The sequence below is a fragment of the Bubalus bubalis genome, chromosome 1 (genome assembly GCF_019923935.1).
Source record: "Bubalus bubalis isolate 160015118507 breed Murrah chromosome 1, NDDB_SH_1, whole genome shotgun sequence".
Classification (NCBI taxonomy): Eukaryota; Metazoa; Chordata; class Mammalia; order Artiodactyla; family Bovidae; genus Bubalus; species Bubalus bubalis.
The window spans coordinates 132,952,724-132,979,118 of record NC_059157.1 but is presented as its reverse complement, the minus strand read 5'-3'; the positions used below and the strand labels follow the sequence as shown (position 1 = coordinate 132,979,118).

At 41.3% G+C, this 26,395-nt stretch overlaps 1 pseudogene; it reads right to left on the bottom strand.

The window, feature by feature from the left end:
- Positions 1-1,299: 1,299 nt before the first annotated feature.
- Positions 1,300-25,436, bottom strand: LOC102404179 (annotated as a pseudogene).
- Between the last annotated feature and the right edge of the window lie 959 nt (positions 25,437-26,395).

Below are 26,395 nucleotides of genomic sequence, written 5' to 3'. Positions count from 1 at the left end.
TCTTTGTTGCTTCCAAGTTTTGGCAATTATAAATAAAGCTGAAGAAAACACCTGTGTGCAAGTATTGTGTGGACAAAAATTTCAACTCATCTGGGTAAACACTAAGGAGCCACAACTGATGGATCATATGCTAAGACTATGTTTAATTTTATAAGAAACTGTCAAACCATCTCCCAAAGTTGGCTGTACCATTTTGCATTCCCACCAGTAATGAAAGAAAGTGCATGTTGCTCCACATCCTGCTAATATTTGATATTGTCAATGTTTTGGATTTTGTCCATTCTAATGCATGTGTAGTGATTTTAATTTTAATTTGCAATTTTAAATTTAATTTGCAATTTCCTAGCAGAGACATTACTTTGCCAACAAAGGTCCGTCTAGTCAAGGCTATGGTTTTTCCAGTGGTCATGTATGGATGTGAGAGTTGGACTGTGAAGAAAGCTGAGTGCCGAAGAATTGATGCTTTTGAACTGTGGTGTTGGAGAAGACTCTTGAGAGTCCATGGACTGCAAGGCGATCCAACCAGTCCATTCTGAAGGAGATCAGTCCTGGGTGTTCATTGGAAGGACTGATGCTGAGGCTGAAACTCCAATACTTTGGCCACCTCATGCGAAGAGTTGACTCATTGGAAAAGACCCTGATGGTGGGAGGGATTGGGGGCAGGAGGAGAAGGGGACGACAGAGGATGAGATGGCTGGATGGCATCACCAACTCGATGGACATGAGTTTGAGTGAACTCTGGGAGTTGGTGATGGACAGGGAAGCCTGGCGTGCTGCAATTCATGAGGTCGCAGAGTCGGACACAACTGAGCGACTGAACTAAACTGAACTGAACTGAATGATCTATAATGTTGAGCATCCATCTTTTCCTATTCTTATTTTCCATCTGCATATCTTTTTTTCTTTTTTACTGAAAAATTTTTGTTGGCTTTGTTTTAATTTTTTTTTTTTTTTTTTAATTTTTGTTGTGCTGGGTCTTGATTGCTGTGAGCAGGCGCTCTCCAGCTTCTGTGAGCAGGGACCACTCTTCACTGTGGTGCATGACTTACTGCGGTGGCTTCCCCCATTGCAGAGCACAGGCTCTAGGTGAATGGGCTTCAGTACTTGTGGCACATGGAATCCTCCCAGTCCAGGATTCAAATCTGTGTCCCCTGCATTGGCAGGCAGATTCCTATTTAGTGTACCATCAGGGAAGTCCTGTTGGCTTCTTCATAATTAAATTTTTTTTGTTAATATATATCCGACATATTATATTAGTTTCAGGTGTACTTTCTTGGCCTTTCAGAAAGAAGCAGGAATTTATTTGCCAGGAATGATGATCCCATCATACTTCTGCTGAAAGCAGAGCGTGGCCTATGTTCTAAGTCTGTGTTTGTCCCCAATGCGGCCCGTTCTGCCCTTCTGTGATGCTGAAACCTGGCCAACCCAACACTACACATAAGCCCAGACCGTAGACGCCGGTGCTTTTTTTTTGTCACATTTGATTGCCAGATCGATGTGTTCCTGGATCCCAAAACCATTTCCGGCATCTGAGCAATTCTTTTTTTCTTAACTTACACTTCTGTGCCTTTAGACCTCTCTCCAGGATTTCTTCTGCCTTGGCCACACAATGGATGGCAGTCGTTTCATTTCTGCTGATACCAAAGGACCTGATGGCATATCTAGCTTTGGAGAACACAGAGGTCTGGCCCGTGGGCTGCTCCCGTCCTGAGGCTGCCCAGGTCAGTCTGTGTCTGCTCTCCCTGCCAGAGATGTTGAGGCAGAGCTTACAGATGGGAAGTCCCCACATGGGGCTCTCCTTTTCACTCCGATGCTGAACTGTGATGGAAAACAGGAAGAGTATCTGTGTATCTTCTTTAGTGAGGTGGCAGGATGTTGGCCCATTTTTTAATCAAGTTGTCTTTTAATTGCTGAATTTTAAAGGTTCTTTGCCTGTTTTGGATAATAGTCCTTTATCAAACATGTCCTTTTGCAAACATGTTCTTCCTGTCTGTGGCTTGTCTTCTCATTCTCTTAGTAGTGTCTTTTGCAGAGGTATTTTTTTTTTTTTTCACTCAAGAGATAGTTCAGGGCTTCCCTTGTGGCTTAGTGGTAAGAAATCTGCCTACCAATGCAGAAGACACTGTTTTAATCCTTGGCCTGGGAGGATCCCACATGCCTCGAAGCAGCTAAGCCCATGTGCCACAATTATTGAGCCTGTGCTCTAGAATCCAGGAACCACAACTACTCAGCCCACATGCCATAACTACTGAAGCCTGTGTGCCCTAGCCAACAATAAACAAATAAATAAAAATTCTTTTTAAAAAAAGAAATAATCATTTCAACTGAGGGGATGACAAGAAGATCCTTGCCTTCATAAAACCTACATTTTAATGGAGAAAATGACAATAAATAAATAAATAATTGAATAGACATATGACAGGCATTTATGTGGCGATAGTTCCTGGGGAGAAAATTTAAACGGGGTAAGGAGTTAGAGAGTAACTAGAGAAAAATCACTCTAGCTACTATGTGGACCTCCCTCTGAGCCACCAGGGAAATCCGCACTATGTGGACCTACTACTACTACTACTACTAAGTCACTTCAGTCGTGTCCGACTCTGTGTGACCCCATAGACAGCAGCCCACCAGGCTCCCCCGTCCCTGGGATTCTCCAGGCAAGAACACTGGAGTGGGTTGCCATTTCCTTCTCCAATGCATGAATGTGAAAAGTGAAAGGGAAGTCGCTCAGTCATGTCCGACTCTTCGTGACCCCATGTACTGCAGCCTACCAGGCTCCTCCATCCATGGGATTTTCCAGGCAAGAGTACTGGAGTGGGGTGCCATTGCCTTCTCCGCTATATGGACCTAGCAGAGCCCAAAGTGGAATCAACTGTAGTGGGAGCCAGAACAGGTGGGGAAGCCAGGTAGCTGTCTGTTGCATTCATACAAGCAAGATATATGTGGGTATGGACGAGGTTGGATGCTGTTCAGGTGATGAGGAGTTTCCAGATTTTTGTTGTTGTTGTTGTTGTTTTGGCCACATCATGTGTCTTGTGGGATGTGGGACGTTAGTTCCCCAACCAGGAACTGCTGGGCCCTTAGCAGTGAGAGCACCAAGTCTTAACCACTGGACTGCTAGGGAACTCCCTGGACATTAGTTGAAAGTGGAGCTGAATTCTGTCCATTAAACCACTGATGTCTCTGTCACACACACAAAAAGTGGAGCTGACATACTTGCTCATGAATTGGGTGTAAGAGAAATCAATGATTCAGGGATGAAAGCTAGGTTTGGGCCTAAGCTATCAAGTGAATGGTGGTAAAACTAGGAGGGGAGTAGGGAAGGAGTAGGGAAGGAACAGAATAGGTAGGGACCAGGCCTGGGCATGGAACTCTCAAGTGAAAATTGAGGGGGCAACGGACCACTGTGATTCAACTCAAAAAGTTAAGGTTGGTACTAATCAAATGTGTGACTCTTCCACAGAGGACAGCATGCTGGACATCTTTGCAGGCCTTCCAGATTCTTTCCCCATGCCGCTCCACCCTGCTCCCTGCCTCCGTACAGGCTAATCCATAGTGATTAAGTCAGTGGACTCCAACCTTCTGGTGTCCAGATGGACTCAGCCACCGGCAGCACATCAGAAGAAAGGAGAGCAAAGTGGGGTGACTTATTCCCCAGCTCCCTCCCTTCAGTTCCCCTTAGCTGCCTGAGCCCCTCCATGAAAATTTACAGCTCCTGTCAGGCAGGCCTCCACACAGCTGTCTCTCCAGACGTGGTCACTGCCCCCTCCTCTTACCCCTTCTAGTCCTGGGGTAGAAGCAGCCCCTCCCTCCCCCTGCTGGCCTCAGAGTACTGCTGTCTGTGAAGTGAAGTGTTAGTTGTTCAGTCACATCTGACTCTTTTTTGCCCCCACAGATGGTAGCCTGCCAGGCTCCTCTGTCCATGGGATTCTCCAGGCAAGAATACCGGAGTGGGTTGCCATTTCCTCCTCCAGGGGATCTTCCCAACTCAGGGATCGAACCTGGGTCTCCTGCATTAGAGGCAGATTCTTTATCATCTGAGCCACCAGGGAAGCCCCATTGCTGTCCTTATGCCTTTACAAATAGTCCCTGTAGTGAGCCGTACTTGAATTACTGTAATTTCAGTGAGCCATCTGTTTCTCCTTGAGTCCTTGACTGAATTTAGAACCCTGAGACTGGGTACTTCCCTGGTAGTCCAGTGGTTAAGACTCTGGACTTCCATTGCAGGAGGTTCAGTTTCAATCCTTGGTCAGGGAACTGAGATCTCACATGCTGAGCGGCACGGCCAGAAAAAACAATTAATTAAAAAACTCCTGAGATTGGATAAGATCACTTAGGGAGTGAGAAGAGATAGAAGAAAAATTTGTGGACTGACTCCCAGGACTATCTTATTTAGAGGCCTGAAAGAGGAGGTGTATTTCCCAAAGGGAGGTCAGAGGGACAGGAAGAAAATCAGGAACTTGTGGTGACGTCTGGGTAGCAGCTCTGGGAACATAACATGCAAGAAAGGGCTCTCTTACAGGTGGGTCAGTGGTAAAGAATCTGCCCGCCAATGCAGGAGACATGTCTTGGATTCCTGGTATGGGCGGGAGAGAAACAGAGTAAAAACACCACGGAACACACACAGGCACACACAATTACACCTGCCTCAGGAACTATTCTGTGATTATGGCCATGGCAGGAACTATTTTATATTCACCCTAATGTTGAGGACCTGATATCATAGTGGCAGCTTAGTGGTTTTCTGGATGAATAAATGCTTTTTTTTTTTTTTTTAATGGCTTATACACTATGCTTTCTGGTGCATGAAGGCCCCTTTACAGACTTGACCACTAATTCCTTGAATTGCCCTATTATAATATGTCCCTGATTATGCTTTTGTATACTATGTAATGGTTGGGTGTGAATGTACTTATTTTTTTCCCCAAACAGAATTGTATTGAGAAGATAACAACATAAACTCTGCAGAAACAAAGGCTGTGGATTTTTGTCACTTGGGCTCTAGTGCCATCAGATAAATCTATTACTACTGTACTTCTAAGAACAATCCTCTTTGTTTAAAGTGTGAAACTGCTCTTCACTAATATTTTGGTGTCATTCCCAGAAAGCATGATTCGTGTAATTGGCAAGTTTTTGCAAAGGCTATTTGCTATTTGCAGCCTCTGTATTAGTGTGCTTGACTGATTTCCTCAACTCTGTTTATCCTATCCTGACTCAGTACTGGTGAAAAAAAAATCTTCTACAAAGTAAAATTTGAATCCTGGCTGTGCTAACTTCACAAGCAGTGACCTTGTGAAAGATCTTAACTGCTGCAAGTCTTAGTTTCCTTATCTATAAAATGGGATTAGTAGTACAGTTGATCCTCGTTACTTACAGAGTTTATTTTTTTTATTCATTTATTTTGGCTGTGCTGGGTCTTCATAACTGCTTGTGGGCTTTCTCTAGTTGCAGCAAGCAAAGGTTACTCTCTAGTTGCAGTGTGCGGGCTTCTCTTGCTGCAAGAATGGGCTCTAAGGCATGCAGGCTTCAGTAGTTCTGGCGCATGGGCTTAGCTGCCCTGTGGCATGTGGAATCTTCTTGGACTAGGGATCAAACCCTTGTCCCCTGCACTGGCAGGCGAATTCTTAACCACTGGACCACCAGGGAAGTCCAAGATTTCATATTTTCTAATTCATCTACTTGCTAGAATTTATCTCTGGCTCCAAGATCAATACTTAAGGCACTTGTGTAGTCATTCACAAACATGTGCAGTGCAGTGAAAAATTTGAGTTGCTCAACATGTGTGTTCCCAGCTCAGTTCAGACTGTAAACAAGCAATCTTTTATGGTCTATTTAGTGGCATGTTTTTTTGTTGTTTTGTGTGTGTGTGTGTGTGTGTGCTTTTTCTTGTGATTTTGCTATTTAAAATGACTTCCAAGCATAGTGCTGAAATGCTGTCTGGTATTCTTGGTACAAAAAGGCTGTGAAGTGCCTTACAGAAAAAATACAGTGTTAGATGAGCTTTATTCAGGCATGAGTTATGGTGCGGCTGGTTGTTAGTTCAGTGTTAATGAATCAACAATGTATATTAAATAAGACATCTTTAAACAGAACAGGGAGCTTTCCAGGCGGTACTAGTGGTACATGTCTCCAATGCAGGAGACATGAGAGACGCGGGTTCGATCCCTGGGTTGGGAAGATTTCCTGCAGGAGGGGCAGCCCACTCCAGTATTCTTGCTTGGAGAATCCCATGGACAGAGGAGCCTGATGGGCTACAATTTGTAGGGTTGCAGAGAGTTGGACATGACTGAAGTGACTTAGCATGTGCGCATGTGCAGGCACAAACAGAACACACATAAAACAAATATATGTTCATTGGTTGATGAAACTGTTGTAATCAGAGACTCGCAAGAACCTAATCCTGTATTTCCTTTAGGAGAAATGGTTCAGAATAGTAGGTAATGCAGTGTTTGCAGAGACTTTATAAAAGATAGGGTTAGGGTTAGGGTTAGGGTGTACCTTAAAGACCTCGTTTTACCTTCTGTGCTTGCATGCTAAGTCGCTTCAGTTGTGTCCAACTCTTTGCGACCTCATGGACCGTAGCCCACCAAGTACATCTGTGCTTTTTGCCTTAATTACCTCATTAAAGAATATATCTCCAAATACAGATACATTCTGAGATCCTGGGGATTAGGACTTCAACATATAAATTTTGGGGGACCCAGTTCAGCTCGTGACACCACCTATCCATCCTCATCTCCCACACCTGCTTCTCTAGCCAGTTTTCCAAACTGGCCACTGATTACTCCATGGGGTTTCCTTGCCAGGTTTTGGGACTTTGTTCATAATATTGCAACCTTACAGCATCCCCTATTTCTGCATGTCTAAGTCAAATCTACTTTTCAAAGACAAGATTACTGACAAGTGCTCATTAAGGAGGTAATCAAGTTAAATGAGGTCTTTAAGACTCATTGGTCCTAATCCAATATGATTGATGTCCTTATAAGAAGAGAAAATTGGGACAAAGACATGGATACACACACAGAGGAAGGACCATGTGAAGGCAGAGATAGAAAGTGGTCCTCCAGCCAAGGAGAGAAGCCAACACCTTGATCTTGAATTTCTCTGCCTCCAGAACTATGAGAAATACATTTCTGTTGTTTACAGTTGACCCTTGAACAATAAGGGTTTAAACTGCATGGGTCCACTTACATGTGTATTTTTTTCAATAGTAAATACTGCAATAGTATACGATTCCCAGTTGGTTGAATTCCAGGTGCAGAACCACATATATGGATGAATCTTGTGTAAGGAGGACTACCTATAAATTATACCTTGATTTTTGAATGCACAGAGGGTAGGTGCCCCTAATTCCTGCCTTGCTCAAGGGTCAACTGTATTAAGCTACTCATCTGATAGTATTTTGTTATAGCAGCCCAAATGGACTGAGACACCAGGTAAAGGACTTTGGGTTGGATTCTGTAGTTGGTAGGGATGACTGAATTTTTTAAAGAGTGATCTATGTTGTCCTTCAAGAAAGGAACTGGAACCATTTTCTGAAGAGAATGAGCTAAAAAGGAAGGCCAAGACTGGAGTGAATAGATTTGAGAGTCATTTGCCTGTGGGAAGCTGGGTAGATGATCACTGTTAGAGAAATTCTTATAGGTTTCTATGTCTATAGATGAGAATTTTATATTATGGTTTATTGTTGAGCTCTGTTACAAAAACCTTTTCAGGATAGTAGTATAATAAGAAAGTCAAAGAGTCTGGGACAAGACTGGGCAAACATTCTCTAACAAAAAAATGATACTGCCTGAGTTCTGGAAAATCTTTTGCAGTAGCTTGTTTGAAACTTTTCTGTGGGGCCATGAGGACTCTGAAAGAATTTTGCAGCAGTGGCCCCTGAGCATATGTCCTGAGGATATCATTGCAGATATGAAGTACTGAGATCTAACTTGTGAAGACAAATAACAGGGGTCTAGCAGACATTCATCTGAGAGTTCTGAGCTGATGTATGTGCCTGGACAAGAGGTAGAAAACAAAACCTTATTTCAGTTTGTATATTTTTATTTAATTTTGTTTTTGGCCTTCTAGAGTTTGATCAGAAACCCAGTTTCTATGGATACTGAAGCAATGATTGCATGAGTCTGCAAAATAGGTAATAAAAGCCCAAATTAGTATCTATGTTGGTAGTAAGGAGGGTATAGTTTGGAGAAGTACTGTAGGGTGATATTGATATGACATAGTAACTAATTGGACCTGAAAATTCAGAGGAGAGAAACTGAGATTTCTCAGAATAACTCAGAGCTTGAATTTTGAAAGAGCAGAATAATTTCACTTTTGGACATGGTGAGTGTGAGGTGTTTTTCCAACTGGGGCATGTGAATGCAAAAGCCTAGCAGGCCAAAACTGGATTTGAGTGCCATTTGCCTGTGGGTGACAGATAAAGCCAAAGGAAGAGATAATTAGGAATCTGCACGCTGGAAGAAAGGACAGGTAGACGCTGTGAACAGCTGTTCCCTGGTTGCAGTGGAAGGAAATGGAGACACAGGAGTGGTTGGAGATATTAGAGGAAAACCAGGACACAAACCACCAGGAAAGGAACAAGTGATATGGTTAAGTTTGGAAAGAGATGGATAGATGAAACTGCATAGGAATAGGGTATAAGTGGAGGATGTTCAAGACAGATGAATTTGATTTCAGAGAAGTTAAAGGCTAGCTCATCTTAGGGAACAGGAAGGGAATTTAGAATAGAGAATGTCTGGGAAAAGGTGCCATGAGGAATACAACAGGAAGTAAATAAAGATGAGCAAGAGGAGTGCTGATCCCAGTGAGAATTCAGTTGATATTCTCTAGGGTAACAGTATAAGGGAAAATTGTGTGGTTTCCTGATGTTTCCATTAATGCTTTGCAGCTGTTTTAATCAGCATTTTTTTTCAGTTGCAAGTGACAGAAATCTCAATTCAAAATAAATTAAAGAATAAAGGAAATTTATTGGCTTACATCACAGGAAAGTCTGAAGAGTATAAGGATTTATGGCATGGCTAAATCCAATGCCTCAAACAATGTCATCAAAACTATATTTTACTCTTTGGACTTCCCTGGAGGTCCAGTGGTTAATACTCCATGCTGCCAATGCATGGGACATGGGTTTGATCCCTGGTCAAGGAACTAAGATCCCCTCATGCCATACAGCACCACCAAAAAAAAAAAAAAAAGAACAGCAATGAAAACTTTTTCTACATTGTTTGCCTCCACTTTCCTAAGTATCCACTGACAGCCCCAAGAATACAGTCTACCTGCTTAAGCAAGTCCATACAAAAAAAAAATTCTCTCCCAATTTTCCAGCCAAACCCTGATATAAACTACAGTGTCTAACTTGGGTAGTGTGACCAACACTGGACTAATCGCTGGGGCCAAAGGGATGGGATAGTTTGATTGCCTGGGTCTGAGTCATATACTCACCCCTGAAGCCACGAACTACATAAACCCAAAGTAGGAAAGGGGTGGTTTTCAAAGGCATACTGGTTAGGTAAAATACCTGGTCCACTACAGACTGGAATATGAGTGGAGAAAATTGATGGTAGATTAGTATCTGTACAAAAACAACTCCCTAATCTCAAATGCTTCAAGCAACAAAGATTTATTTATTCTATTGCTCCATGTCCATTGTAAGTTGGCTGGGGCTACTCTTCTCACTCAGAGTGTGTTGTTGGTCATGGAGGCAAAAGGAAAGAAAATATGGCAAAGGAAGCATTATCTCTTAAAAAAATTTTTTTATTGTATATTGGAGTACAGTTGATTAACAATGTTGTGTTAGTTTCAGGTTTACAGCAAAGTGATTCAGTTATACACATACATGTATTTTTTCTTTTGCAAATTCTTTTCCCACTTCAGTTCAGGTCAGTTCAGTTCAGTCACTCAGTCGTGTTCGACTCTTTGCGACCCTATGAACTGCAGAACTTAGGTTAATACATAATATTGAACAGTTCTGTGTGCTATACAGTAGGTGCTTTTTGGTTATATTATTTTATTTAAACATTTTTTTACCTTTTTATTTTATATTGCAGTATAGCCGATTAACAATGTTGTGATAGTTCCAGGCAGACAGCAAAGGGACTCAGCCATACATACATATGTATCCATTTCCCCCCAAACTCCTCTCCCATCGGTGCTGCCAGATAACATTGAACAGAGTTCCCTGTGCTATACCGTAAGTCCTTTTTGGTTATCTGTTTTAAATACAGTAATGTGTACAAGTCCGTCCCAAATTCCCAATCTATCCCTATCCCCAGCCTTTCTGCTAGTAACCATAAGTTCATTCTCTAAGTCTGTGGATTTGTTTTATAAATACGTTAATTTGTATCATTTTTTAGACCCCCACATATGTGATATCATGTGATATTTGTCTGTCTCTGTCTGACTTACTTCACTTAGTATGACAATCTCTATGTCCATCCATGTTGCTGAAATGACATTATTTTGTTCTTTTTATGGCTAAGTAGTATTCCATTCAGAGAAGGCAATGGCAACCCACTCCAGTACTCTTGCCTAGAAAATCCTATGGATGGAGGAGCCTGGTAGGCTGCAATCCATGGGGTCAGGAAGAGTCGGACATGACTGAAGCGACTTAGCAGCAGCAGCAGCAGCAGTATTCCATTATATATGTACACATCTTCTTTATCTATTCATTTATCAGTTGACATTTAGGTTGAGGAAGCATTATCTCTTAAAGCTTCTTCCTGGAAATGAGACTTTTCATAAATACATTTTGTTGGCCAGAGCAGAGAGGGTAGAGAAGTAAGACTCTACCAGTTGCCTAGACCTAAGAGAACTGGAAGTTTTGCAGATGGTCCTAATGATGACCCCAGGAACTACCAAGTTTGAAATATTGGCCAAGAGAAGACAGCAGAGAAACCAAGATAAGAGAGAATCTAAAATGTTTGGAATGTCCTGGAGCCACGAGGGAAGGAAATAATGCAAGAAAAAAGCCTGTGGGGTAAGTGACTAGAGAACAAAGGAAGAAGGAAAATCCCATTTGATAACAGTAAGAGAGTGGCAGAAAGCTTGGGGGCTATTATCATACCTCATTTCATAGCTTGTCACAGAAAAGTTCATTGAAACTTGGTAGGGTAGATTGAATTGAAGCTGGACCAGTCTCCTTGGGTGAGCAGATATCAAGGATAAAGATCCAGCTGTTGGCACTGGGAGAACATCTAGCTAGACAGGCAGAACATAGTGGGCAAGAGATACATGAACCTTTAAAATTCAGGGTCCAAGCGAATGGTTAGCCTTAGCATGGATGTGGCTGCTGGATTCTAGACAGAAGTAATGTTCCAATTTACGATGACACAGAATGGCAGGTTTTAAGTGCCAGAAAAACTTGTTACAGATAAAACCTCAGCCCCGAGCTGGGGGAGGAACAAGGTCAGGACCCCTGGAGGCTTGTAGGGACAGAAGACTGTCACAGGTCTTAAACACAAGGGAGCAAGATGAAAACCATTTTTGTCACTTGGTAACTTCTTGACATCAAGTCAAACCTCAGTTTCTAGAACTGAGAAAAAAGGTCCGAGTTCAACCACAGGAAGGTCTATTTACTTTCAGTTCAGTTCAGTTCAGTTCAGTCGCTCAGTCGTATCCGACTCTTTGCGACACCATGGACCACAGCAGGCCAGGCCTCCCTGTCTATCACCAGCTGCTGGAGTTTACCAAAACTCATGTCCATCGAGCCGGTGATGCCATCCAACTGTCGCATCCTCTGTCATCCCCTTCTCCTTCCCTCAATCTTTCCCAGCATCGGGGTCTTTTCAAATGAGTCAGCTCTTCGCATCAGGTGGCCAAAGTATTCGAGTTTCAGCTTCAACATCAGTCCTGCCAATGAACACCCAGGACTGATCTTTAGGATGGACTGAGTGGATCTCCTTGCAGTCCAAGGGACTCTCAAGAGTCTTCTCCAACACCACAGTTCAAAAGCATCAATTCTTCTGTGCTCAGCTTTCTTTATAGTCCAACTCTCACATCCATACACGACTACTGGAAAAACCATTGCCTTGACTAGACAGATCTTTGTTGGCAAAGTAATGTCTCAGCTTTTTAATATGCTCTCTAGGTTGGTCATAACTTTCCTTCCAAGGAGTAAGCATCTTTTAATTTCATGGCTGCAATCACCATCTGCAGTGATTTTGGAGCCCGAAAAAGTAAAGTCAGCCACTGTTTCCCCATCTATTTGCCATGAAGTGATGGGACCAGATGCTATGATCTTAGTTTTCTGAATGTTGAGCTTTAAGCCAACTTTCTCACTCTCCTCTTTCACTTTCATCAAGAGGCTCTTTAGTTCTTCTTAATTTTCTGCCATAACGGTGGTGTCTGCATACCTGAGGTTATTGATATTTCTCCTGGCAATCTTGATTCCAACTTGTGCTTCTTCCAGCCTAGTGTTTCTCATGATGTACTATGCATATAAGTTAAATAAGCAGGGTGATAATATACAGCCTTGACATACTCCTTTTCCTATTTGGAACCAGTCTGTTGTTCCATGTCCAGTTCTAACTGTTGCCTCTTGATCTGCATACAAATTTCTCAGGAGGCAGGTCAAGTGGTCTGGTATTCCCATCTCTTTCAGAATTTTCCAGTTTGTTGTGATCCACACAGTCAAAGGCTTTGGCATAGTCAGTAAAGCAGAAATAGATGTTTTTCTGGAACTCTCTTACTTTTCCAGTGATCCAGCGGATGGTGGCAATTTCATCTCTGGTTCCTCTGCCTTTTCTAAAACCAGCTTGAACATCTGGAAGTTCACAGTTCATGTATTGTTGAAGCCTGGCTTGGAGAATTTTGAGCATTACTTTTGAGCTTTCCAAATGATGATACAAAGCTTCTCAAAGCCTTTGACCATGGAAGGTCAGGGCAGGATCAATGTGTGAGCATTACTGCACTCAGCTGGCAAGGGGAGGAGGCATGTGAAGATTAAGGAATTATATTGGTCCTCAGAAGAATTGTGAGGTTAGAATGTTGGGAAGTTTGTATGCAGCTATTGAGGTTGATGTTGGTAGATAGGGTAAAGTCTTTTAGAGAAAGACTGAAATCCTGAAACGATCAAGGAAAGTGGAGAGTATCCTGAATTTCCATAGATAATTAGAGATGGTGGGGGAAGGGATGTATAAGTGAATGGCTTGGGCTTCCTTCCAAAACAAATATGGTACTGAGAGCAGTGGTGGAGAAAAAGTAGGAAGTAACAATGAAATAAAATATAGCAATGCCTCCTTACCCTGTGGGCAATGAGGAAACACAATGGGATGTGGCCTACATTAGAGATGACAGTGGTATTAGTGGAAAACCAAACTCTAATCATACTGAGTCATGAACTATATTTAAGATAAACCGTGTTCAAGGATGTAGGGGAGCTTGTTGATCCTAGAATGGGGAGTTCCTAATGCCCAAAAGTAGATCTTAGTTTCAATTAAAGGCCAGGCAGACGGATATGAGAATGGATGGAATTGAAGTATGAAAGAGGGCATCTGGCAGAGAGAATATGTGGTTGTGTAATTACAGAAATAGATCATTGCAGAACTGTATTTGCCCTAATATCCTTTTCTGCCTCTTTTCATGGACATAGCTATTGCCTTTATACTAGTTTTAAAACCAAAAAATATTAATGGTGTTTTCCCATTAGTGAGTTATCCAGGCAAAATTATAAAATAGATTCAAGTATGTGACTGGATTGGGCTTAGCAGGTGGCTCAGTGGTAGAGAACCCTCCTGCCAATGTAGGAGACGTAAGAGACATGGGTTTGATCCCTGGATCGGAAAGATTCCCTGGAGGAGGGGATGGCAATGCACTGCACTATCCTTGTCTGGACAGAGAAGCCTGTTGGGGTCGTCCATAGGGCTGCAAAGAGTTGGACGTGACTGAAGTGACTTAGCACGCATGCGCATGTGCCTGGATTAGGACAAAATAATGGTCCCCCCAAAGATGTCTGCATTCTAATCCCTGGACCTTTCCATGGCAGAAGGGACTTTGCAGATGTGATTAAGGTTAGGATCTTGATTCTGGGAGATTATTTTAGATTATCTAGGAAAGCACAACATAATCACAAGAGTCCTTATAAAACAGAGGTAGGAGTGTCAGAGTCAGAGAAAGAGATGTATTGACAGAAGCAGAAATCAGAATGATGTGGGACCATGAGCCAAGGGTTGCAGGCAACCGCTGAAGCTGAGAAGGACAAAGCATGGGTTCTTCCCTTGAGCCTCCAGAAGAAACATGGCACTGTGAATACCTTGATTTATTCCTCGTAAGATTCAGTTTTGGACTTTTGACCTTTAGCAATATAGGAGAACAAGTCTGTGTTGTTTTTAAACCATCAATTTTGTGATGCAATGTTACAGCAGTAATAGAAAACTAATCACCATCTAAAGACACGATTAAGGGAAAATCCAGACTCTGACATCCCAATGTCTCAAAAAGCAGGAAAACAAGGGCTTTTTGTTTTCTAACAAGAGTTAGGTGGCAAAATCATGAGAGGTTATCATTTGCTATTCCTCATCTTTAAAATTTAATAGCAGTCATAGCCAAATTCTCTCAAAAAGAAATGCAATGACCCTATGTTTATACACAGATTCCAGGGTGATTTGAAGTTATTTTTGTCAGTCTACAAAGAAAACTGGAAATTCTTTGAAAGAGTCAAAGAAAGAGTTCTAAATGACAAAGAGGAGAGAGGATAAAAGAAAACAATTACTGCATTTTAGAAATACTATTCCATGTGTTTACTTTTTACAAGATATTCTGTGCAATTTGTGAGAAAATGAATTCTTAGGAGATCAAGAAAACAACCTGTGGCAATGAATTCTCATAAACTTCATGAAAGAGTATTTTTTAAAGTTTATTGAAACTTCCGCACTGTTCTGTAAATTATGCTGTAATGGCATCCTCTAGGTCTTCTGAATCAGTTTATTTTCATTAAAAAATAGCTAGTTGCAAAAGTTAACTTTATTAATATAGACACATCCTCCTCTCTCTCTTGCCCTCTGCAACATCTCTTTGTGGATGGTATTAGACGTATGCTGCTGCTAAGTCGCTTCAGTCGTGTCCGACTCTGTGCAATCCCATAGACGGCAGCCCACCAGGCTCCCCCATCCCTGAGATTCTCCAGGCAAGAATACTGAAGTGGGTTGCCATTTCCTTCTCCAATTAGACGTATACTGTGATATAATTTTGATATTTCAAAGTACACGTGAGGCATTAACTTCAGGGGGGCTAATTGGATTTTTCTTAATAATGGATTTTTTTCTTGAGTAACAAATACACATTATTTCAAGTTCCATACACTGAGAACTATTTGAAGGGGAATTTCATTTGGCATTGGTTCTGTTAGCCTGTCTGAGCTGGTGACCACACAACAAACAAGGCAGGCCAAACATTAAAAAGTTGCAGCCCAGGGGTGAGAGCCTAGTTTGGAAAGTGTGAAAAAGTATAGCGTTCAGGAAGCCCAGAGAGGTTGGCACTCTGTGAGTTCAGCTGTGCCTGGCTAGCTAGAGGCGTGGGCAGAGTCATGGGAAGGTGGGATCCGAGGCAGTGTGCCAGTCAGAATTTGGATTTAGCCTGGAGATAGAGTTTGGCCAGAGCCTGGGAAGATTAACCCAGCCATCAGTCAAAGCACAATCAGAGTGGCTGTGTCATGGGCAGCTGCTCTCCCCTTCCTGCTCTCGTTTTGAGCCGTTTTCCTGATATAAATGGAAAAAGAATGAGCAGGGCCATCCAACTATATATTGGAGAATTCAACAGCAGGTTAGATTTGCTGAAAAACAAGCAAAACAACAACAAAAAAACCCCCAGTTCCCAGTAGCTATCCACCTTTCTATGCATGATACTAAAGACAAAAATTATAAAAGAAATGACTGATGTATTAATATCAATGCAAAAAAGTTTTAAATTTGTATACATCAGTCAATATTCACAAGTGTGCAAAGACACAGATATCCAAAATATCTGTAATATGAGATCAAACTATCATTTAATCTATATGAATATTTATAACAGCAGAATATTATAAATGATTGAAATGTCAATCAATAGGCAATTGCTTAATGATGCACTATCCCTACAGTGAAATTTGAAGGCTTTTTTGTAAAATGCCAACTAATAAATATTTTGGGGTTATGGGCTATAAAATCTCTTTTGCTACTACTCAATCTGCAGTTATAGCATGAAAATGTCCATAGAAAATATGGAAACAAAAAAGCATGGAAAACAGTTCATAATGAGGTTGACACTCAACCCTTTTCTCCTGTCAGGACTAAGAAGACCTTCATTTAGCATTAACCTAATGTGATGGTGAACGTTTTATTATCTCAGGCAGTCTATACCTATTAACCCAACCAAGGAACTTAGTCCATTCAGTTAAAAAAAAAAAAGCATGGAGTGCTCCAATAAAACTTTATTTACAAGACTATGTGGGTGATCCACTGGTCATAGTTTGCTGACCCTTATTTTAAACAATCATTTTTTCAGATCAGATCAGTCGCTTAGTCGTGTCCAACTCTTTGCAGCTCCATGAATCACAGCACGCCAGGCCTCCCTGTCCATCACCAACTCCCAGAGTTCACTGATGCTGTGAAAGTGCTGCACTCAATATGCCAGCAAATTTGGAAAACTCAGCAGTGGCCACAGGACTGGAAAAGGTCAGTTTTCATTCCAATCCCAAAGAAAGGCGATGCCAAAGAATGCTCAAACTGCCGCACAATTGCACTCATCTCACATGCTAGTAAAGTAATGCTCAAAATTCTCCAAGCCAGGCTTCAGCAATACGTGAACCGTGAACTTCCTGATGTTCAAGCTGGTTTTAGAAAAGGCAGAGGAACCAGAGATCAAATTGCCAACATCCACTGGATCATGGAAAAAGCAAGAGAGTTCCAGAAAAACATCTATTTCTGCTTTATTGACTATGCCAAAGCCTTTGACTGTGTGCATCACAATAAACTGTGGAAAATTCTGAAAGAGATGGGAATACCAGACCACCTGACCTGCCTCTTGAGAAATTTGTATGCAGGTCAGGAGGCAACAGTTAGAACTGGACATGGAACAACAGACTGGTTCCAAATAGGAAAAGGAGTACGTCAAGGCTGTATATTGTCACCCTGTTTATTTAACTTCTATGCAGAGTACATCATGAGAAACGCTGGGCTGGAAGAAACACAAGCTGGAATCCAGATTGCCGGGAGAAATATCAATAACCTCAGATATGCAGATGACACCACCCTTATGGCAGAAAGTGAAGAGGAACTCAAAAGCCTCTTGATGAAAGTGAAAGTGGAGAGAGAAAAAGTTGGCTTAAAGCTCAACATTCAGAAAACGAAGATCATGGCATCCGGTCCCACCACTTCATGGGAAATAGATGGGGAAACAGTGGAAAAATCATTTTTTAAAAGTACGTAAATCCTGGTAGCTCAAGAATCTTCCTGCAATGCAGGAGGCCCAGGTTTGAAAGCTGCGTCAGGAAGATCCTCTGGAGAAAGAAATGGAAACTCACTCTAGTATTCTTGTCTGGAGAATTCCATGGAGAGAGGAGCCTGACAGGCTACAGTCCATGGGATCACAAAAAGTTGAACATGACTGAGTAACTAACACACACACATATATATAAAACGGTGGAAACCTGTCCAAATATATTAAGTGAAAAATGCACATTTCAGAACAGAATATGTACTTACATCATATGTTGCTACCTTATTAAATATTATGTGTCAAGTTATATAAATAGAACTATGTGTAACTATATAATTATATTTTAAAATATTTTACAATAATATACAGTGTATAATATATTTATAATATGTAAATAATATTTATAATATTTTATAATAAAATATTATAATTATATAAATTATATCTGTTTAAAATGCACTCCAATACTCTTGCCTGGAGAGTCCCATGGATGGAGGAGCCTGGTAGGCTGCAGTCCATGGGGTTGGGAAGAGTCGGACACGACTGAGCAACTTCACTTTCACTTTTCACTTTCCACTTTCATGCATTGGAGAAGGAAATGGCAACCCACTCCAGTGTTCTTGCCTGGAGAATCCCAGGGATGGAGGAGCCTGGTGGGTTGCCGTTTATGGGGTCGCACAGAGTCGGACACAACTGAAGTGACTTAGCAGCAGAGATAAATAGATAATATAAGCAAAAGAAAAAAGCTTGAAATAATGCACACCAAAATGTTACCCTGGAGATTAAAACCCAAATTCAGGAGTGTAAAATTACTTTCCTAGGGTAAAATTTTAAATGTGTTTTTAAAAGTAATAATAATTAAAAGACGCTTACTCCTTGGAAGGAAAGTTATGACCAACCTAGATAGCATATTGAAAAGCAGAGACATTACTCTGCCAACAAAGGTCCGTCTAGTCAAGGCTATGGTTTTTCCTGTGGTCATGTATGGATGTGAGAGTTGGACTGTGAAGAAGGTTGAGCACCAAAGAATTGATGCTTTTGAACTGTGGTGTTGGAGAAGACTCTTGAGAGTCCCTTGGACTGCAAGGAGATCCAACCAGTCCATTCTGAAGGAGATGAGTCCTGGGTGTTCTTTGCAAGGAATGATGCTAAAGCTGAAACTCCAGTATTTTGGCCACCTCATGCGAAGAGTTGACTCATTGGAAAAGACTCTGATGCTGGGAGGGATTGGGGGCAGGAGGAGAAGGGGACGACAGAGGATGAGATGGCTGGATGGCATCACTGACTCGATGGACGTGAGTCTCAGTGAATTCTAGGAGTTGGTGATGGACAGGGAGGCCTGGCGTGCTGCGATTCATGGGGTCGCAAAGAGTCGGACATGACTGAGCTACTGAACTGAACTGAACTGAATGTTTAAAACAAATTTAGGACACAAAACTTTTAAAAACCTACACATAACTCTGCTAGTCATGTGCAACCTTTTTCATTTCTCTGTGTTCCCTTTCAGTATTTGAGAAGGAAATGGCAACCCACTCCAGTGTTCTTGCCTGGAGAATCCCAGGGACAGGGAAGCCTGGTGGGCTGCCGTCTATGGAGTCGAACGGAGTTGGACACGACTGAAGCGCCTTAGCAGCAGCAGCAGCAAGGTATGTCAGGTTTCCTGGTTTTCTTTGCCTTATTCCTATTGTACACTCAGAGGCAGCAGTTTGCAATAAACACAGCTTAATAAATGTTAGTTAATTGTTCTGATTATGATCATGGTGATAACTCTGGTGAAGTAAAGCAATTTTAGGTAAAGTTTTTAGACTAAGACTTCAAACTAGTAATTAAAACTATTATTGTCAAGTGTTTCTTAGGAAACTTTCAGAAAGGATATTGCATTGAGGCCTTTAGAATCTCCTGGTTCAAGTGTCCCAGGGGACAGTCACCAGAAAGGGAGCATTGCTGTCTCTTTCTTACTGCAGCCCAGCTGGCACAGTGGGAATGGCATGGATCCTTCCAACAGCTGACAGAACAATACAAAAGGATCAAAGGTTTCAGGTTGTAAATTATTCTGCTTGTTTTTGTCACCCAGAGTCTAGAACCCCTAAACATTCTCCTGGATTTGGTGCAGCTGTGATGGTATAAAGGGTAAAATCAGAAGCTTTTTAACCTCTGTGTGACATTATCAACTATACAAAAAAGATCTTCACGACCCAGATAATCACGATGGTGTGATCACTCACCTAAAGCCAGATATCCTGGAACGTTAAGTCAAGTGGGCCTTAGGAAGCATCACTATGAACAAAGCTAGTGGAGGTGATGGAATTCCAGTTGAGCTATTTCAAATCCTAAAAGATGATGCTGTGAAAGTGCTGCACTCAATATGCCAGCAAATTTGAAAAACTCAGCAGTGGCCACAGGACTGGAAAAGGTCAGTTTTCATTTCAATTCCAAAGAAAGGCAATGCCAAAGAATGCTCAAACTACCACACAATTGCACTCATCTCACATGCTAGTAAAGTAATGCTCAAAATTCTCCAAGCCAGGCTTCAGCAATACATGAACCGTGAATTTCCAGATGTTCAAGCTGGTTTTAGAAAAGGCAGAGGAACCAGAGATCAAATAGCCAACATTCACTGGATCATGGAAAAAGCAAGAGAGTTCCAGAAAAACATCTATTTCTGCTTTATTGACTATGCCAAAGCCTTTGACTGTGTGCATCACAATAAACTGTGGAAAATTCTGAAAGAGATGGGAATACCAGACCACCTGACCTGCCTCTTGAGAAATTTGTATGCAGGTCAGGAGGCAACAGTTAGAACTGGACATGGAACAACAGACTGGTTCCAAATAGGAAAAGGAGTATGTCAAGGCTGTATATTGTCACCCTGCTTATTTAACTTATATGCAGAGTACATCTGAAGAAGGCAATGGCACCCTACTCCAGTACTCTTGCCTGGAAAATCTCATGGATGGAGGAGTCTGGCGCGCTGCAGTCCATGGGGTCGCTAAGAGTTGGACTCAAGTGAGCGACTTCACTTTCACTTTTCACTTTCATGTATTGGAGAAGGAAATGGCAACCCACTCCAGTGTTCTTGCCTGGCAAATCCCAGGGACGGGGAAGCCTGGTGCGCTGCCATCTGTGGGGTCGCATAGAGTCAGACACGACTGAAGTGACTTAGCAGCAGCAGCAGCAGCAGAGTACATCATGAGAAATGCTGGGCTGGAGAAAGCACAAGCTGGAATCAAGATTGAGGGGAGAAGAAATATCAATAACCTCAGATATGCAGATGACACCACCCTTATGGCAGAAAATGAAGAAGAACTAAAGAGCCTCTTGATGAAAGTGAAAGAAGAGAGTGAAAAAGTTGGCATAAAGCTAAACATTCACAAACTAAGATCATGGCATCCGGTCCCATCACTTCATGGCAAATAGATGGGGAAACAGTGGAAACAGTGGATGACTTTATTTGGGCGGGGCGGGGGGCTGGGGGAAGGGGCTCCAAAATCACTGCAGATGGTGATTGCAGCCATGAAGTTAAAAGACACTTACTCTTTGGAAGGAAAGTTATGACCAACCTAGATAGCATATTCAAAAGCAGAGTCATTACTTTGTCAACAAAGGTCCATCTAGTCAAGGCGATGGTTTTCCAGTAGTCATGTATGGATGTGAGATTTGGAGTATAAGAAAGCGAGCACCGAAGAATTGATGCTTTTGAACTGTGGTGTTGGAGAAGACTCTTGAGAGTCCCTTGGACTGCAAGGAGATCCAACCAGTTCATGCTAAAGGAGATCAGTTCTGCGTGTTCATCGGATGGACTGATGTTGAAGCTGAAACTCCAATATTTTGGCCACCTGCTGCAAAAAGCTGAAAAGACCCAGGGTCATTGGAAAAGATCCTGATGTTGGGAAAGATTGAGGGCAGGAGGAGAAGGGGATGACAGAGGATGAGATGATCGGATGGCATCACCGACGCAATAGACATGAGTTTGGGTGAACTTTGGGAGTTGGTGATGGACAGGGAGGCCCGGTGTGCTGTGGTTCACGGGGTCACAAAGAGTCATACACGACTAGCGACTGAACTGAACTGAACTGAACTGACATTATCAGAGTCTAACAGTTGGTAACCAAAGTGAGTAATCTTAGAGTAGTATGGTGTAGTGTGATTCTATATAAACTATCAAGGGAACATATGAAAATAATTTCCCACAAAATAAAGGCTTTCCTGTAGTCAGTTTAGGGAGAGCTGGAAGATGGCAGTTGTTAGAATCATCTTCAAATACTGATGGTTTCACAATTAGTTTCTTCTGTTTCTCATAGGTTAAAAAAAAACAAAACCAAACTTTGATATCCTTTTCTTGCCACCCAAAAAGGAAAAAAAAAAAAACTTTCTCCCCACTCTCCAAGAACATAAACCCTATAGCTTGTTCCTAGGCTAGAGATACAGAGCATACTGCAATCAAAATGTGAGTACCACCTATTAGGTATACCAAATGCTTTCTATTTTGTTTGTAACTGTCTTATTCATATGACAGAGTGAAGATAAAAGGCATCAAGTGGGAGGGTTGTACACCACCACCACCCTCTGCCGCCCGCCATCTTCTCAAGCTTTGGTGGAAGTCTAAGCCTAAATGGTAAAGAATCTGCCCGCAATGCAGGAGACCCAGGTTCGATCGCTGGGTCAGGAAGATCCTCTGGAGAAGGGAATGTCTATCCACTCCAGTATTCTTGCCTGGAGAATCCCATGGACAGAGGAGTCTATCAGGTTACAATCCATGGGGTACAAAGAGTCATACACGACTGAGTGACTAAATGAGCATTTGGGATCCGTTCTCCAAGTAGCAATTGAAATGTGCTTGAAGCCATTTTCACCAAAATGTGGGGACAGTTATAGTCCCTGAGTGGAACCAGGGCTCATTTATCCCTGTATTCCCATTGCATGGCCTAGAGTAGGTACTAAATAAATTAGCTGATCAAAGGTTCACCTTGCTTTTGTCATCCAGAGTGAATGAATTTTGTCTCATGAATGTATTCCTGAGTCTGGTACACAGTGAAACAGTAGATTTAATCTGTAAAATCAGGAACTCTACCTAAACAGCTCATAAAGGAATGAAACTCCATCTTGACAGAAGTTTGATAAGGTCCTGTGTTGGTGAGGTTTGGATGAAAAAGTGTACTTTCAAACATGTTAGTGAGGAAATGTAAACTGTACAACCTCTGTAATTTGGCAACGACCACTGAAATAAATGCATATGCCCTATGACTCAACAATTCTACTTCTGAGAATTTATCCTGCATAAAACCTTTCTCACATATGTACACAGAAGAGGATAGTCATCGAAGAATTCTTCGCACTAGCAGGAGATAAGAAATAATGTAAATGTCCATGCATAGAGAACTGGTGACATAAATTATGGTCTACACATGTAACAGAATTCTGTCTGATGTTGAAAATGATTAAGATAGAATTATACAAACTAACATAGAATGATCTTCAAGATATTATGGTTGAGTGAAAGAAGTCAGGTGCAGAACAATGTGTTCAGTTTGCTGTTGCTTATGTAAATAAACAAAATATGCTGGAGGAAGGGATACAAATACATGTTTTTATTTGAAAAGAAGATATATGGAAGGTTCCAAAGGAAACTGGTAACAGTGGTTCAGTCTGGCAGGAGAAATTGAAGAATTTCAAGGACTGGAGGAAGAGACTTGCTTTTCACTCTGGATTGTTTCAGTTTCTAGCCATGTGTATAGACTATCCACTAAATTTTTAAAAATAAAAATGTTCAAAAGTAAACATCTTAGTTTCCAAGGAGAGTGCTTTTTAAAACTCACTAGCATAATGTGAGTTACCATTTATATCAGAAAAATTGGAGAGGGGAGTGTGTACCTACATAATTACTTATAGAAGCATAGAACATGGCTGAAGAGGAGGTTTGGCAGCTGGGGACTCAAGTAGGAGGCAGATGTTTCTTTTTGTAATTTTTCATTAAAATATATATATATATATATAATAAAAATGAACACTTTTGTTGTTTTTAAAGTATACAGAAAATGTAGTGGAAATAGAAAGGAAAATGTATCTTAGGAAGTAGGAACAGCGTGCTTGGTAGTTTAAAATCCTGACTCTTTCAATCACTGTTGTTACTGTGAGCATATTCAGTCCCGTCTGACTCTTTGTGACCCCATGGACTGTAGCCCACCAGGCTCCTCTGTCCATGGGATTCTCCAGGCAGGAATACTGCAGTGAGTTGCCATTTCCCACTCCGGGGGATCCTTCTGACCCAAGGATTGAACCTGCATCTCCTGCACTGGCATTTGGATTCTTTACCACTGCACCACCTGGTAAGCCCTGACTCTTTTAATAGCTGGGTCTTTTTGGGCAACTTGCTGAATCTCTAGGCCCATTATGTAAAACCTTCATGGGGATGTTGTGTAGATTACATGGAAAATATATATGTAAGAGCACATTTCCTATTAGGATCTATTAGCATCTATTAGGAGGTCAGTAATTTGTAGTCATTATTATCACATGGATGAAATTCTTCTGATTCCAAAATGGTTTCAATTGCTCTAGTGAAGCAATTGAAGAGCGTAAAGCTTGGACTCTGTTCAGTTCCTTGGGCTGTGTAACAGTCCTATAACATAACTGACCTATATAAGTGGGAAGCCCAAGAGTTGCTGCAAAGCAACCCAAGGCAGCATAATACGTCTTTATGTCACCAGTTGATTAAATGCTGACATCGTTTACTTGTGATTTCTCACAAAAGGTGTATCGAATGAACAAAGAGATTTTTTATTTATTTATTTATTTTTAATTTATTTTTATTAAAAAATTTTTTTTAATTTAATTTAATTTTATTTTTAAACTTTACATAATTGTGTTAGTTTTGCCAAATATCAAAATGAATCCGCCACAGGTATACATGTGTTCACCACCTTGAACCCTCCGCCCTCCTCCCTCCCCATACCATCCCTCTGGGTCGTCCCAGTGCACCAGCTCCAAGCATCCAGTATCGTGCATCGAACCTGGACTGGCAACTTGTTTCATACATGATATTTTACATGTTTCAATGCCATTCTCCCAAATCTTCCCACCCTCACCCTCTCCCACAGAGTCCATAAGACTGTTCTATACATCAGTGTCTCTTTTGCTGTCTTGTATACAGGGTTATTGTTACCATATTTCTAAATTCCATATATATGTGTTAGTATACTGTATTGGTGTTTTTCTTTCTGGCTCACTTCACTCTGTATAATAGGCTCCAGTTTCATCCACCTCATTAGAACTGATTCAAATGTATTCTTTTTAATGGCTGAGTAATACTCCATTGTGTATATGTACCACTGCTTTCTTATCCATTCATCTGCTGATGGACATCTAGGTTGCTTCCATGTCCTGGCTATTATAAACAGTGCTGCGATGAACATTGGGGTACACGTGTCTCTTTCCCTTCTGGTTTCCTCAGTGTGTATGCCCAGCTGGATCATAAGGTGGTTCTATTTCCAGTTTTTTAAGGAATCTCCACACTTTTCTCCATAGTGGCTGTACTAGTTTGCATTCCCACCAAATAAAGAGATTTTTTAAATGATAATGAAACAGTAAAGACTTGTAAAATCCAGAGAGGATCCAGCACTTCATCTGTTTTCCTTTTTTGTCTTTTCAGGGTCACATTGTTAATACTATAACAAACCTATTAGTATGTTATAAAGGTACTGCTGCTGCTAAGTCGCTTCAGTCGTGTCCGACTCTGTGCGACCCCATAGACGGCAGCCCACCAGGCTCCCCTGTCCCTGGGATTCTCTAGGCAAGAACACTGGAGTGGGTTGCCATTTCCTTCTCCAATGCATGAAAGTGAAAAGTGAAAGTGAAGTTGCTCAGTCGTGTCCGACTCCTAGCAACCCCATGGACTGCAGCCTACCAGGCTCCTCCATCCATGGGATTTTCCAGGCAAAAGTACTGGAGTGGGGTGCCATTGCCTTCTCCGTATAGAGGTACTAACCGTGATCAAATATAATTTCATTTTCTGTCTTGGTCATATTGTTTGAAATGTTTAGCAGATCTCTTAACTATTCTAAAGGCAAATAGATGTATGAACCTGACTGATGATATGTCAGTTGGTAATAAAATTCCAGACTCCAGATATTTATTCATTTATCTTAGTAGTGCTTGCATGAATGTTTTATTTTGGGAATTTCCATAAAAAGAGGAGGGTACTTATGATGACTCTTTATACATACACATGTCCACATAAAAATGTTTACACTGAAAGTTTGTTTTCATAATTGCTTATGTCATGTAATTTGCAGCATGAAATAATTCTAAAATGTATGTAAGTTTTTATGTTATTCTTAATAGATGATAATCCCTTGAATTTGTTTCCTAACTTGCACGGATAACAGTTACATTTCTTCTTTTCAGCTGTAAACTTGATAAAGGCTAAGGTAGAGGACAAGAGCAGTAACATTTTGTAATGACTTCTCTAATCTGAATTCTGACAGAGCTGGTGAAAAGGAGTTAGGATACAGCATTAGATTTTTTCTGGGGCAGCGTTACAATAATAGAAGACCAGCGACCCAATGAGGCAAAACCGAGGGTTGCACCAAGTACACAGGAGATTCTTGATGCTTGGAGATTACAAAGGATTCCTGAAAGGGCACTTAAATTTATAGATCTGGATTCAGAGTCAACCACTGAGGATCTACTGTGGGTAGATAAATTTACATACATGTTACTTCAGTATCTTTTATTTTTAGATTGACATACAAAACATGCTGGCTCAGGTGGGGAAATACCAAGTGTTTTTTGGTATATTATGCTCTTGAGAACTGACACACAGACAATAACCTCGAGTTGTTGTTTAATCTGAGTAGCTATCAGTAACAATAATGTAGGCTGAGCCAAGACTTTAGAGAAAATATATTAGGCTATCAAGGAGAAATATTAATGTAAAAAAACCCTCAGATATTTTATATTTCATAAAGTAGATTCTGCTGGG